Source organism: Numida meleagris, chromosome 1 (assembly GCF_002078875.1).
Source record: "Numida meleagris isolate 19003 breed g44 Domestic line chromosome 1, NumMel1.0, whole genome shotgun sequence".
Lineage (NCBI taxonomy): Eukaryota > Metazoa > Chordata > Aves > Galliformes > Numididae > Numida > Numida meleagris.
In genome coordinates, this window is record NC_034409.1 from 106,081,719 (window position 1) to 106,091,857 (window position 10,139).

Genomic DNA, 10,139 nt, shown 5'->3' on the forward strand with positions numbered 1-10,139 from the left:
GCTCAGCCTGGCAGAGGAGCTGGAAGTGCTGCTTGTGCAGAAAACAGGATGGTGGGCCAGGAAATGACCCTGGAAGGATGCAAGCGAGCAGAAATTTGACAGTATGAAGAAGCAACATCACATGCTTTGCGGACAAAGAGGAGTTTCTATTGGAATCTGAGTGCCTGTCCTCCTGAGACACTTGTATGAGCCTGTGCGCATGGATTTGTTGTGATGCCTGAGGAGCTGTAATGTGCTGCAGCGGTGGCAAGGAGACATGTGAAGAGTGGATGTGTTCAGGAGCTATTTTCAGAAGTGCAGTGCATACCAAGTAATGTTGGATAAGGTTGCAGCAGGATTTCATTTGGGTACTGGGTGGTGGTTGAGTCCCTGGCCCAAAAGGATGAAATCACACTGAGAGATCAGGGGAAAGCTGCTTCAGATACCTGGGGCTTGCATGGCCCAGTTTATATGATGATGGAGTGGTAGTTCAGTCCAGAGACATGGTAGATGTTGGGAGTTGTTTTGTAGTCGGGAATAAAGGATGGAGCTGGAGAAGGAATTTAATGCAGGAGAAAGGGGAAATACAAATGATCAGCAGATGTACATGAAGCATCATGCATTACATATCACAAGGAACTGCATGAGAAATAAAGCAAGGAGTGGTATGATAGACTGTATGGCAGTGTGTACTGAACACACAGGACAGGCTGCCTGTGTGCTGAAAAACAGCATGAATATTTCCAGAACTTAGAAATGGCCTTCACTACAAGAAAGACATTGAGGCTCTGGAGCGTGTCCAGAGAAGGGCAGCGGAGCTTTGAGGGGTCTGGAGCCCAAGTCTGATGAGAAACAGCTGAGGGAACTGGGGTTGTTCAGTCTGGAGAAGAGGAGGCTCAGGGGAGACCTCATCGCCCTCTACAAACACCTGAAAGGAGGCTGTGGTGAGGTGGGGATTGGCCTCTTCTCCCATGTAACAGCAACAGGATGAGAGGGAATGGCCTCAAGTTGCACCAGGGGAAGTTTAGGTTGGACATTAGGAAACATTTATTCTCAGAAAGAGTGGTAAGACAGTGGCACAGGCTGCCCAGGGAGGTGGTGGAGTCACTGTCCCTGGAGGTGTTCAGGAACCATGTAGATGACCACATGGTCAGTGGGCATGGTGGAGTTGGGCTCACAGTTGGACTAGGTGATCTTAGAGGTCTTTTGCAACCTTACTGATTCCATGATTCCATGATTCTATGAAAGGAAGAAGCAGCTGGTGAGATACAAGCATGGGCAATGAGAGATCTCCTTTATGCTGCTGTATGGCTTTTCCCTGTCTTGGGAGAGTCAATACTCAGCAGGACTTTGCAAGGTATCGGGGAACTCCCCTTGAGCCTTGAAAGCGTGCTTCAGAGCCTTGTCATTAGTGTTCAAACATCTTGAGGGCCTGGCAGACACCTGATCTCTGTCGGTGTCAGTGAGTGGGCTTCAGAAACATGCACAGTAATAATCCTGGGTGAGGCTCTGGAGCCCCGCTGGGTTACAGAGGGGCCTGCCTTGTGGCTGTGAGGTGTCTAACATCCACGCCCAAGGCAAAGGTCAGCAGTTCTTAAAAGATGCACCTCAGGCTGTGTGTTGTGATTCTGATGCCCAATGTAAGAGGAGCACAGCATTTGTTCCAGCACCATCTCTTAAAGACCAGTTTCTTACCTCCAAAGCCAATGGTCTGCTCTCTGTTGCTGTATCCAGAACCTGTGAGTACTTGGGGCTGCCTGGAGCCCTTGTTTTGCATGTCTTGGCTTTGTGGCTTATGGTGGTGCTATGAAAGCTTATTGCCTCATGTGGGGATATTTTGTTGGTGCCGAAGGAAATAAGGAAGTATAGGGATGCTTGTTGCTTTGTGCAGGGTAGCAATGGAAGGTGTAACAGCTGCCTTGCAAAGTGGGGTGGAAAGTGATAGGAGATGCTAAGGAAGTAGTTTCATATTGATGTACTAAGTGCAATGCAGAGGATATGGCTTAACATTCAAAATATAGCAGAAAAGCACAGTGTATCACTATTTAAAGTTGCTGAGCTATCTACATTTAAATGCTCAGCCATTAAAAGTCTTCACAGACATCTAAGAACGTTTATTAGTTTTTTAGTTTTACTTCTTTAACTGCAAGTGCCTTTTCCTACGGTACCCAGTAGCATGGTTTCACAATTGAATCCAGAAGCACAAGAGCATCACCATGCACTTATCACTTTGGGTAGGATGGAAATAAAGGCATTCCAGTGTGGTATTTTGGGTGGAAACCTTAAGATACCACTGTCTCTGGTCTTGTGGTTTGATTCTGCAAGCCCCATACCGCTGCTTAAGACTTTTGTTTCTCTCAGTGCTCCCATGGCCAGAATTACAAGGTTTCTCCATCTGAGCAGCCTCACACCGACAACTTTCCTCTTGCCAACAAGAACTGTTCTGTGCTGCAGCAGGTGAGGTGGGCAACACTATCACTGGCACATGGAGGGTGGGAAAATGTGAGTTAGACATGCTGAATTACCCTGAAAATTTGAAATATCAGAAGGAACTTATATCTTTGGGAGCTGTGGGTGGATGAATGCCCTCGGCAGGCAGAGCTGGGAGCCAGCACCTGGGTGTTAATGGATGGAGCAAAATGTTAAGGGGCTCTGTTTCACAGTTGTTAACAACAGGACTGCTTCCAGATAAAGAGCTTTTCTCCTTCTTAATTACAATTCCATTTCCTGAATCAAGCAGAAAGAGCAGAAAGTGGATTAAGTGGGCAAGAGAAGACAGAGCCAGGTCCATTTACTGCTGCTACAGGCTGACAGCTCTTCTTCTCCTAACTGAACAATCCCAGTTCTCTCAGCTCAGTTCCCTTCCCATAAGATGTGTGCTCCAGATCCTTCACAGCTCCATTGCCCTTCTCTGGGCATGCTCCAGGGTCCCAGTGTCTTTCTTGTAATGAGGGGCCCAAAACTGAACACAGCACTTGAGGTGCAGCCTCATCAGGGTTGAGTCCATACCTAATCCATCTAATGTTTTAGATACAGACTGTTGACAAAGTCTGGGGCTAGGAGTGGGTCCAGCTGCACTCAGGCTCCTCTAAGCAGGAGTTTAGGAAGCAAGGGATTCCTTCTGAGCCTCAGGACCCAACAGGATGTCTTCCCCAGTCATCTGACTTACCCCACCCTCCATGCAGTAAATAACAACTCACGCCATCAAGTTTTATTACATTGCATAACCTTTGTCCAATCACTATGCCAGTAAACTGTTCTGCTGCTTCCCTCTCCCGAGTGAGTCATTTCCATCTGTGACATACCTCTTATCAACAGCAGAGGCTCCAATTGACAACGCAGCATATAAAAATGAGGGAGGTATCTGCCACACATCAAGAGAAGGAAGGAGCACTCCACTGCCGTATGAAGGACAGATGCAGTGCACCCCTTGCCCTCCTCACGTTCTGTAAGAGTCCATCAAGCAAAAAAGAGGGAAAGTTAGAAGCTGTTGATGTAGGAAGCATAAGGCATGAGTGCATAGATTCATAAAGGTTGCAAAAGACCAAAAAGATCACCAAGTCCAACCATCAGCCCATGCCTGTGACTGCTCTAGACCATGTCCCTCAGTGCCACATCCACACGGCTCTTGAACATCTCCAGAGACGGTGACTGCACCACCTCCCTGGGCAGCCTGTGCCACTGCCTCACCGCTCCTTTTGAGAAGAAATGTTTCCTAATATCCAACTTGAACCTCCCCTGGTGCAAATTGAGGCCATTCACTCTCATTATTTCGCTGTTACTGGGGAGAAGAGGCCGACTTCCCACCTCGCCACAACCTCCTTTCAGTTAGATTACTGGGAGATCATAGGGAAGATGGATACCTATCAATCTAGCAATAGTTGCCATCATTTATCTGGAAAAAAAAACAATGGAAAAAACGTATAATTTTTTTTAGGTATATATGTCTAAATCTCTGTGAATAATACCTCTCTTGGGTAACAGAAAGGGCCAGAGTGCAGCAGAGCAGACCTGCAAATGGTTGGGTGAGAGCAGTGCTGATTAACAAGGTTTCCCTGAAAAAAGTAGGTGAAAGTTAGCATTTGATTTCAGATGTTTATTTATGTGGCGGTGCTTTGTACACCAGGTCCAGGATATGAAAGAAATAAACATTCACCGAATAGCCTTCTTTTCTTTGGAGAAAAACATCTTTCACTTCTCAAAATTCTGCTTTTAACTACACGGGAACATTTCAAAGCAGAATGATGTCAAAAATGACTTTGTTTATGCTGAGAATTTAGGAGAACATGCCTCTGAATTTCAATCTCTTTGAAGGTAATATTGTGCCAGATTTCCGTTGCATCCTGTTTTATACCAGTGCCGTGTCTGACAGCGCGTTAGCTTGTTGCGTGCAGCTGGATTTGGAGCTCTTTGTTCCAGGTATGTGCTGTAGGAGCTACTTCTGCTGACACTGCAGTGCCCCTTTGCTTTTTCCAAAGCAGCCTTGGTCTCGAACCAAAACAGCCTCTAACAAAGCACCTGATCTACAGGTGAGCTTCAGGCTCATTGGGCAAGACCACACACCATGGCTGACTCTAAGTAGCACTCTGCCCCCGAGCTGTCCCTGTTTCTTTAAAAGGCAGAAGGGAGACAAAGAAAAGAATATGGTTGTTGTTTCTTTCTTCCTTTTTTTTTTTTTTTTTTTTTTTTTAATTTGAAAGCTTTGGTGTGCTTGGTTTTAATTCAAATGAACCTTTTTGTTGACAGCCCTCGTTTCAAGCCAGATCAAAAATATGCTATTTGGAGTCCTTCCCATCGCCACTTGCTCCCTTGCCAGCCCAGCGCAGGAAGATGATGATAATAAATAAACCAAAAGGCACATTAAACTTGGTAGCTCAGAGGGACCCATTAGTCAGAGCCACAGACAAAGGGCTGGTTTTCTGGCGCTGCAGTCAAGCTCTACCAAATCCTTCATCTTGAGCTGCGTAACAGTGCTCAGATCGATCAGCGCTGAGCAAATTCTTGCAGGAAGATGGGTCAGTGGGGAGGGAACAGAGGCCATGCTGAACCTGCTTTTCTATCACTGTTTCCCTAAGATCGCATCTTTGCCTGGCTGGCTGACAGGTGTGCATTAACAAGGTGTCACAAGGAGGGAAGGAGAAAAATTGAAGTTAGACATCCAGCCCATGTACATACCTACCTAGAGATCTGCATTTTTCCTTAGGGTGAGTGTGCCTTGTGAAAAACTGTCTGTTTCCTTGAGCAAGCACTGTGTTCCTCCTCACAGGACTCCTCTCCTTCACTTTGGGCCTTCTTGATACCTTTTGACAGTGACTGTGTCATATGTGGGATGGAGCTGATCCCAGAGACATGGCATTTTGGTTTTGGTTTCTGAAGCTGTTCTGTAACTGCTGGGGTGCTGCATGGAAGGTGTCTGCCAGCACGTCTTTGAGGCCAGGAGCCCCACTGTGCCATTCACACTGTGTTTCCTGTGCACTGCTGAGATGCTTGAGCCTGCCTCCTGATAACGCTGCTCAGGGGCTCATATCCTGCAGGGATCTGCATCCTGTTTACCTCCTGGATGCCTGCAAAGCTGTGGCAGAAGGGAATACCTCCCCAGTCAGGATGGGACCAAAGGCAGATGGTGGGCACACAGAAGTCCATCATGTGGCTGAGACATTATTTCTGGTGCAGAACAAAATCAAACCCCCCTACATGTGCCTCAGGTCAGGCGGTGTGCCTGGGAACAGAAATTCCTCCCCAGAGGAAAATCAAGGTCTATGAGGAAAGTACATGTTTCTCCATGTACTTCCTCTGCTTTCGTGAGGAGTGGTGAAAAACTACTTCCTTATTACTGCCAGCCAAAGACCTGGAGCATGTGATTTGATGATCATCATTGTTGTAAAGCACTGCTCAGCCTGCTGTGAGCCAGCTCTGAGGAAGGGCTCTCAGAATCATAGAATCATAGAATGGTTTGGGTTGGAATGGACCCTTAAGATCATCTAGTTCCAGCTCCTGGAGCTGTGTGGCACCCCTGAATGTGTCTCTGGAAAAGCTCAGAAGGGAAGAACAGAAGCACAGCCCAGGATCTTACGGCTAATGAGTCATAGAATCACAGAAACATAGAAAGATTTGGGTTGTAAGGGACCTCAAAGCCCACCCAGCCCCAACTCCTGCCATGGGCAGGGCTGCCCCCACCAGCTTCCCTCTCCCGTCCAACCTGGCCCCACCCATCCAACCCAGCCTTGAGCGCCTCCAGGGGTGGGGCACCACAGCTTCTCTGGGCATCTGTGCCAGGGCCTCACCACCCTCTGAGGAAAGAATTCTTTCCTAATATCTAATCTAAATCTTCCCTTTTAGTTTAGAATCGTTACTTCTTGTTCTGTCATGAGGAAGCCAATTCTCTGTACCACGTCCAGGACCTAGCAGCCTCCTGTGCTGCTGGATGCTCACCAGGTACAGCCCTCATCTACTATATAAGAAGACTGCAGAAAAAAAAAATTGGCCAGTTTATTCAAAAGAAAATCTAAAGGCATCTTAATCGCAGCCTGTATCTGCCTATTGAGGGAAAAAATGCAGGATGCAGTCCCCAGCCAACAAAAGCATAGCAAGAAACAGGACAAAAAAAGCTCCATGGTTTGGATGAATAGCAGCTTATCAGCAGGAGGAAAAGCTTTCTGTGTTAGTCAGGCTTTAAATCAAGTTGGAATTCCTGTCAGAAATGGGCTGTGTCTCTCAGTGAGACACAGGCTAAGTGCAGGCATGGCCAAGAGTGGTGTCCTTGGTCAGGTCCCACACAGGGACACGTGAGCAAAAGGCACAGCTTTGACTATCCTCAGCTGGTGAGCTGCTGCAGTTGGCCCTGGAGCAGTCAGAACAATCAAAGGATGAGGGTAGATTAGATGGTAGGTCTCATATGAAGTGAAAGTAAAGGTGCAAATCCATACATCTGCACTCTCTCACTGAGCAAGAGCTGCTGCAAATGTAGAAGGCCAAGTCCAGCACTTTGTCTCTCAAAAGTTCTTTGCAAGCAAAGATGAGACATCATGACTTACAGAAATTATTAGACAGCAAGAGTTTTGCTTGGCTAGCAAAAAATATTAGCAATAAGTATTGAGGGAAATCAGAACCTTTAACTTTTGTAACTCTGAATACAACTCTATTCACATACTACTGGCTTGTTTTCTTACACGCAGTGGGTGAATGCTGATAGGAGCCACGCATAAGCAAAACAAATATTAATAACACTATATCCATTGTGAAGATAAATTAAAGAAGCTTTCAAAGGGCTATTAGTTTATTGAAGCACTTCGATTTTTTTACTTTTCTCAGTAAACAATTTTTTGTCCTCTCACAGCTTACATTTACTCCAGAATGTAGAGTAGCATGTGAACGGCAATCAGCAACTTCAGATTTTTCCCTCCACAGGAAATTGCTATGAGAACATATTTGTCAAAAGAGTTTCATGTCTGATTGTTTCATCTTTGGGCTTTTCATAAGTGACTTCTCATTGTGCTGTGGTGTGCTGCAGCCAAGGTTCACTGACCCAGGCTCAATCTGCTGTGTAAAATAAAGGAAGCAACTGAATAAGTATAACATTTAGGGTCATACTAATGGTGTGCATCTGTTTCTTGAATGGGAGCCTTGCTTTCCATAAGCCCCCCTTAATATGCACTTCACAGACTGGGAAAAGAACTTGAGAGCAGTGCTGCAGAGAAGGTCTTGGGGGTTCCAGTGGATGAAAAGCTGGACATGAACCGGCAGGGTAGGCTTGCAGCCTAGAAGGCCAACAGCATCCTGGGCTGCATCAAAAGAGGAGGGGCAGCAGGGAGAGAGACGGGATTGTTCCCTCTGCTCTGCCCTCGTGAGGCCCCATCTGGAGTACTGCGTCCAGGCCTGGGGCACTCGGCACAAGAAGGATGGGGAGCTTTTGGAGCGAGTCCAGAGGAGGGCACAAAGATGCTCAGAGGGCTGGAGCACCTCTCCTATGAAGACAGGCTGAGGGAGCTGGACTTTTTCAGCCTGAAGAAGAGAGGGCTGTGGGGAGATCTTGTTGTAGCCTTCCAATAATTAATAGGAGCTCATAAACAGGAGGAGGACTAACTTTTTTTGTGCTGTCTAATAGTGACAGGACAAGGGGAAATGGCTTTAAACTAAAAGAGGGGAGATTTAGGTTAGATGTCAGGGGGAAATTTCTCCCTCAGAGGGCAGTGAGGTGCTGGCACAGGCTGCCCAGAGAAGCTGTGGTGCCCCATCCCTGGAGGTGCTCAAGGCCAGGTTGGATGGGGCCCTGGGCGGGGGGCAGCCCTGCCCATGGCAGGGGGTGCGGCTGGGTGGGCTTTGAGGTCCCTTCCAACCCAAACCATTCTATGAATTCTGTGGATTCTATGGAAAAAAAAAAAAGTTGGCTTTCATTAGTCTGCAGTGGATGTATAGTGTAGCTCCTGCACTGCTGACCCCAGCCCTGCCAAGGGAGCATGCAGTTGCATCTCTCTCTGACTCCATCACTTTCCCCACCTTCATTCTGTGCCACCACAGGAGCAGCCATGCCCACAGGTATGCTGCAGAAGTGGAAGTGGGACCTAAAAAACATTTTAACGCTATACAAATGGTGGTTGTGTAGTTGGTACCACTGATTGGTACCACTGTTCCTCACACGAGATTACATCTCTTAGTGTCTTTATAAAATAAACATTACACCAAAAATTTCTGCAAAATTCCTCCTCCTGACTGAAATAAGTCTGCATGTAGATTCAATGTAATACAGTGCTGGACGCTTCTACAAGACCGTTGCATATAATTTTTTTGTGATATAGACAGCCTTGACACTCCCAGCACAGCCAGGTGGTAACGCCACTATAAGAGCAGCCTGCAGATCACCCACCCACAGCTGTCTTATCAGCACAGGTCAAGGACATAGCTCCTCCACCTACAGCTGTCTTAACAATGGAGCCCAGGGACAGAGCTCCTATTCACGTTATTCTTAATGTTAGAAGAACCCAGTGCCACAGCAAAGTACAGTGAATCTAACCCCACCCCAAACAGCATTTTTAGTGAGTGACTGCAGCTAGGCCTCCTCTCTGCCTGTTTTATGCCTTAGTGATTTCCCATGTGGAAATAGTTGCTGTCACTTATGAGGGCCACTTGCAACCCACAGCGCTTGTTGGAGGAGGTGACAATGTCAAGCCAAGTTCTTCAAACCCCAGCGTCCAGCTGTGAGCTATGGGGAGTGCTGTGGGAGCTGCACTCAGGTGAATCTGATTCAGGCCGCAGAAATACTCCACTTTCAAACCCACTGTCCCCCTCTGTGAGCCCCACCTCCTCCTTCACCAGCCGAGCAGGATCCATGCTTTTTTTCCTTCTTTTTCACTTTGATCTCAGCTCTGATGACTAAGGGAACAGGAAGATTATAGTTTAAGTGTATAATTCTCATTCGATGTGACAGGTTAAAGCTATGTGCTTTTAAAGAAAGCTTAGGATTATTTTAGTTCAATTACAATACCGATTTGGTCCCTGATTCATTCTTTGAGGACTGACTTCACAGAGATATATGTTGACTTAATTCCTGCTAGTGAAATATAAGCAAATGTTTACATTGTTCCGCTTTAATGCTTTGTTGGTGTATGGGTGGACCTGCACAGCAAGTGCAATACTGACCCAGGGGCACAGAGGTGTAAATTCATTTCCTTGTTTGTTTTTTCTTTTTTAACAAACACAGGGGTTTTATTTCTCAGAATTGTCATTTTATCCACCTCCCAGTGATAAATATTGGCACCATAACTCATAATTTCTTTACCCAGAGGGCAGTGAGGCACTGGCACAGGCTGCCCAGAGAAGCTGTGGTGCCCCATCCCTGGAGGTGTTCAAGGCCAGGTTGGATGGGGCCCTGAGCTGGTGGGGGGCAGCCCTGCCCACGGCAGGGGTTGAGGCTGGGTGGGCTGTGAGGTCCCTTCCAGACGAAGCTGTTCAGTGATTCTGTGATTCATGAACACCAGCCCTTCAGCACGCAGCCCTGTGTGGGGCTGTGTCCCCCTGCCTTCATTTACAGCACTGAGCAGGGAATAAGTTTGATAGAGAGCCGCTTTGCACTCCCACCCGTAGCAGCACAGCCCTGAGGTGCCCACCCTGCCCACGGGGAGCACGAGCACGGCTGTGCTGAAGCTTTTGTGGGTCCCCCCTGG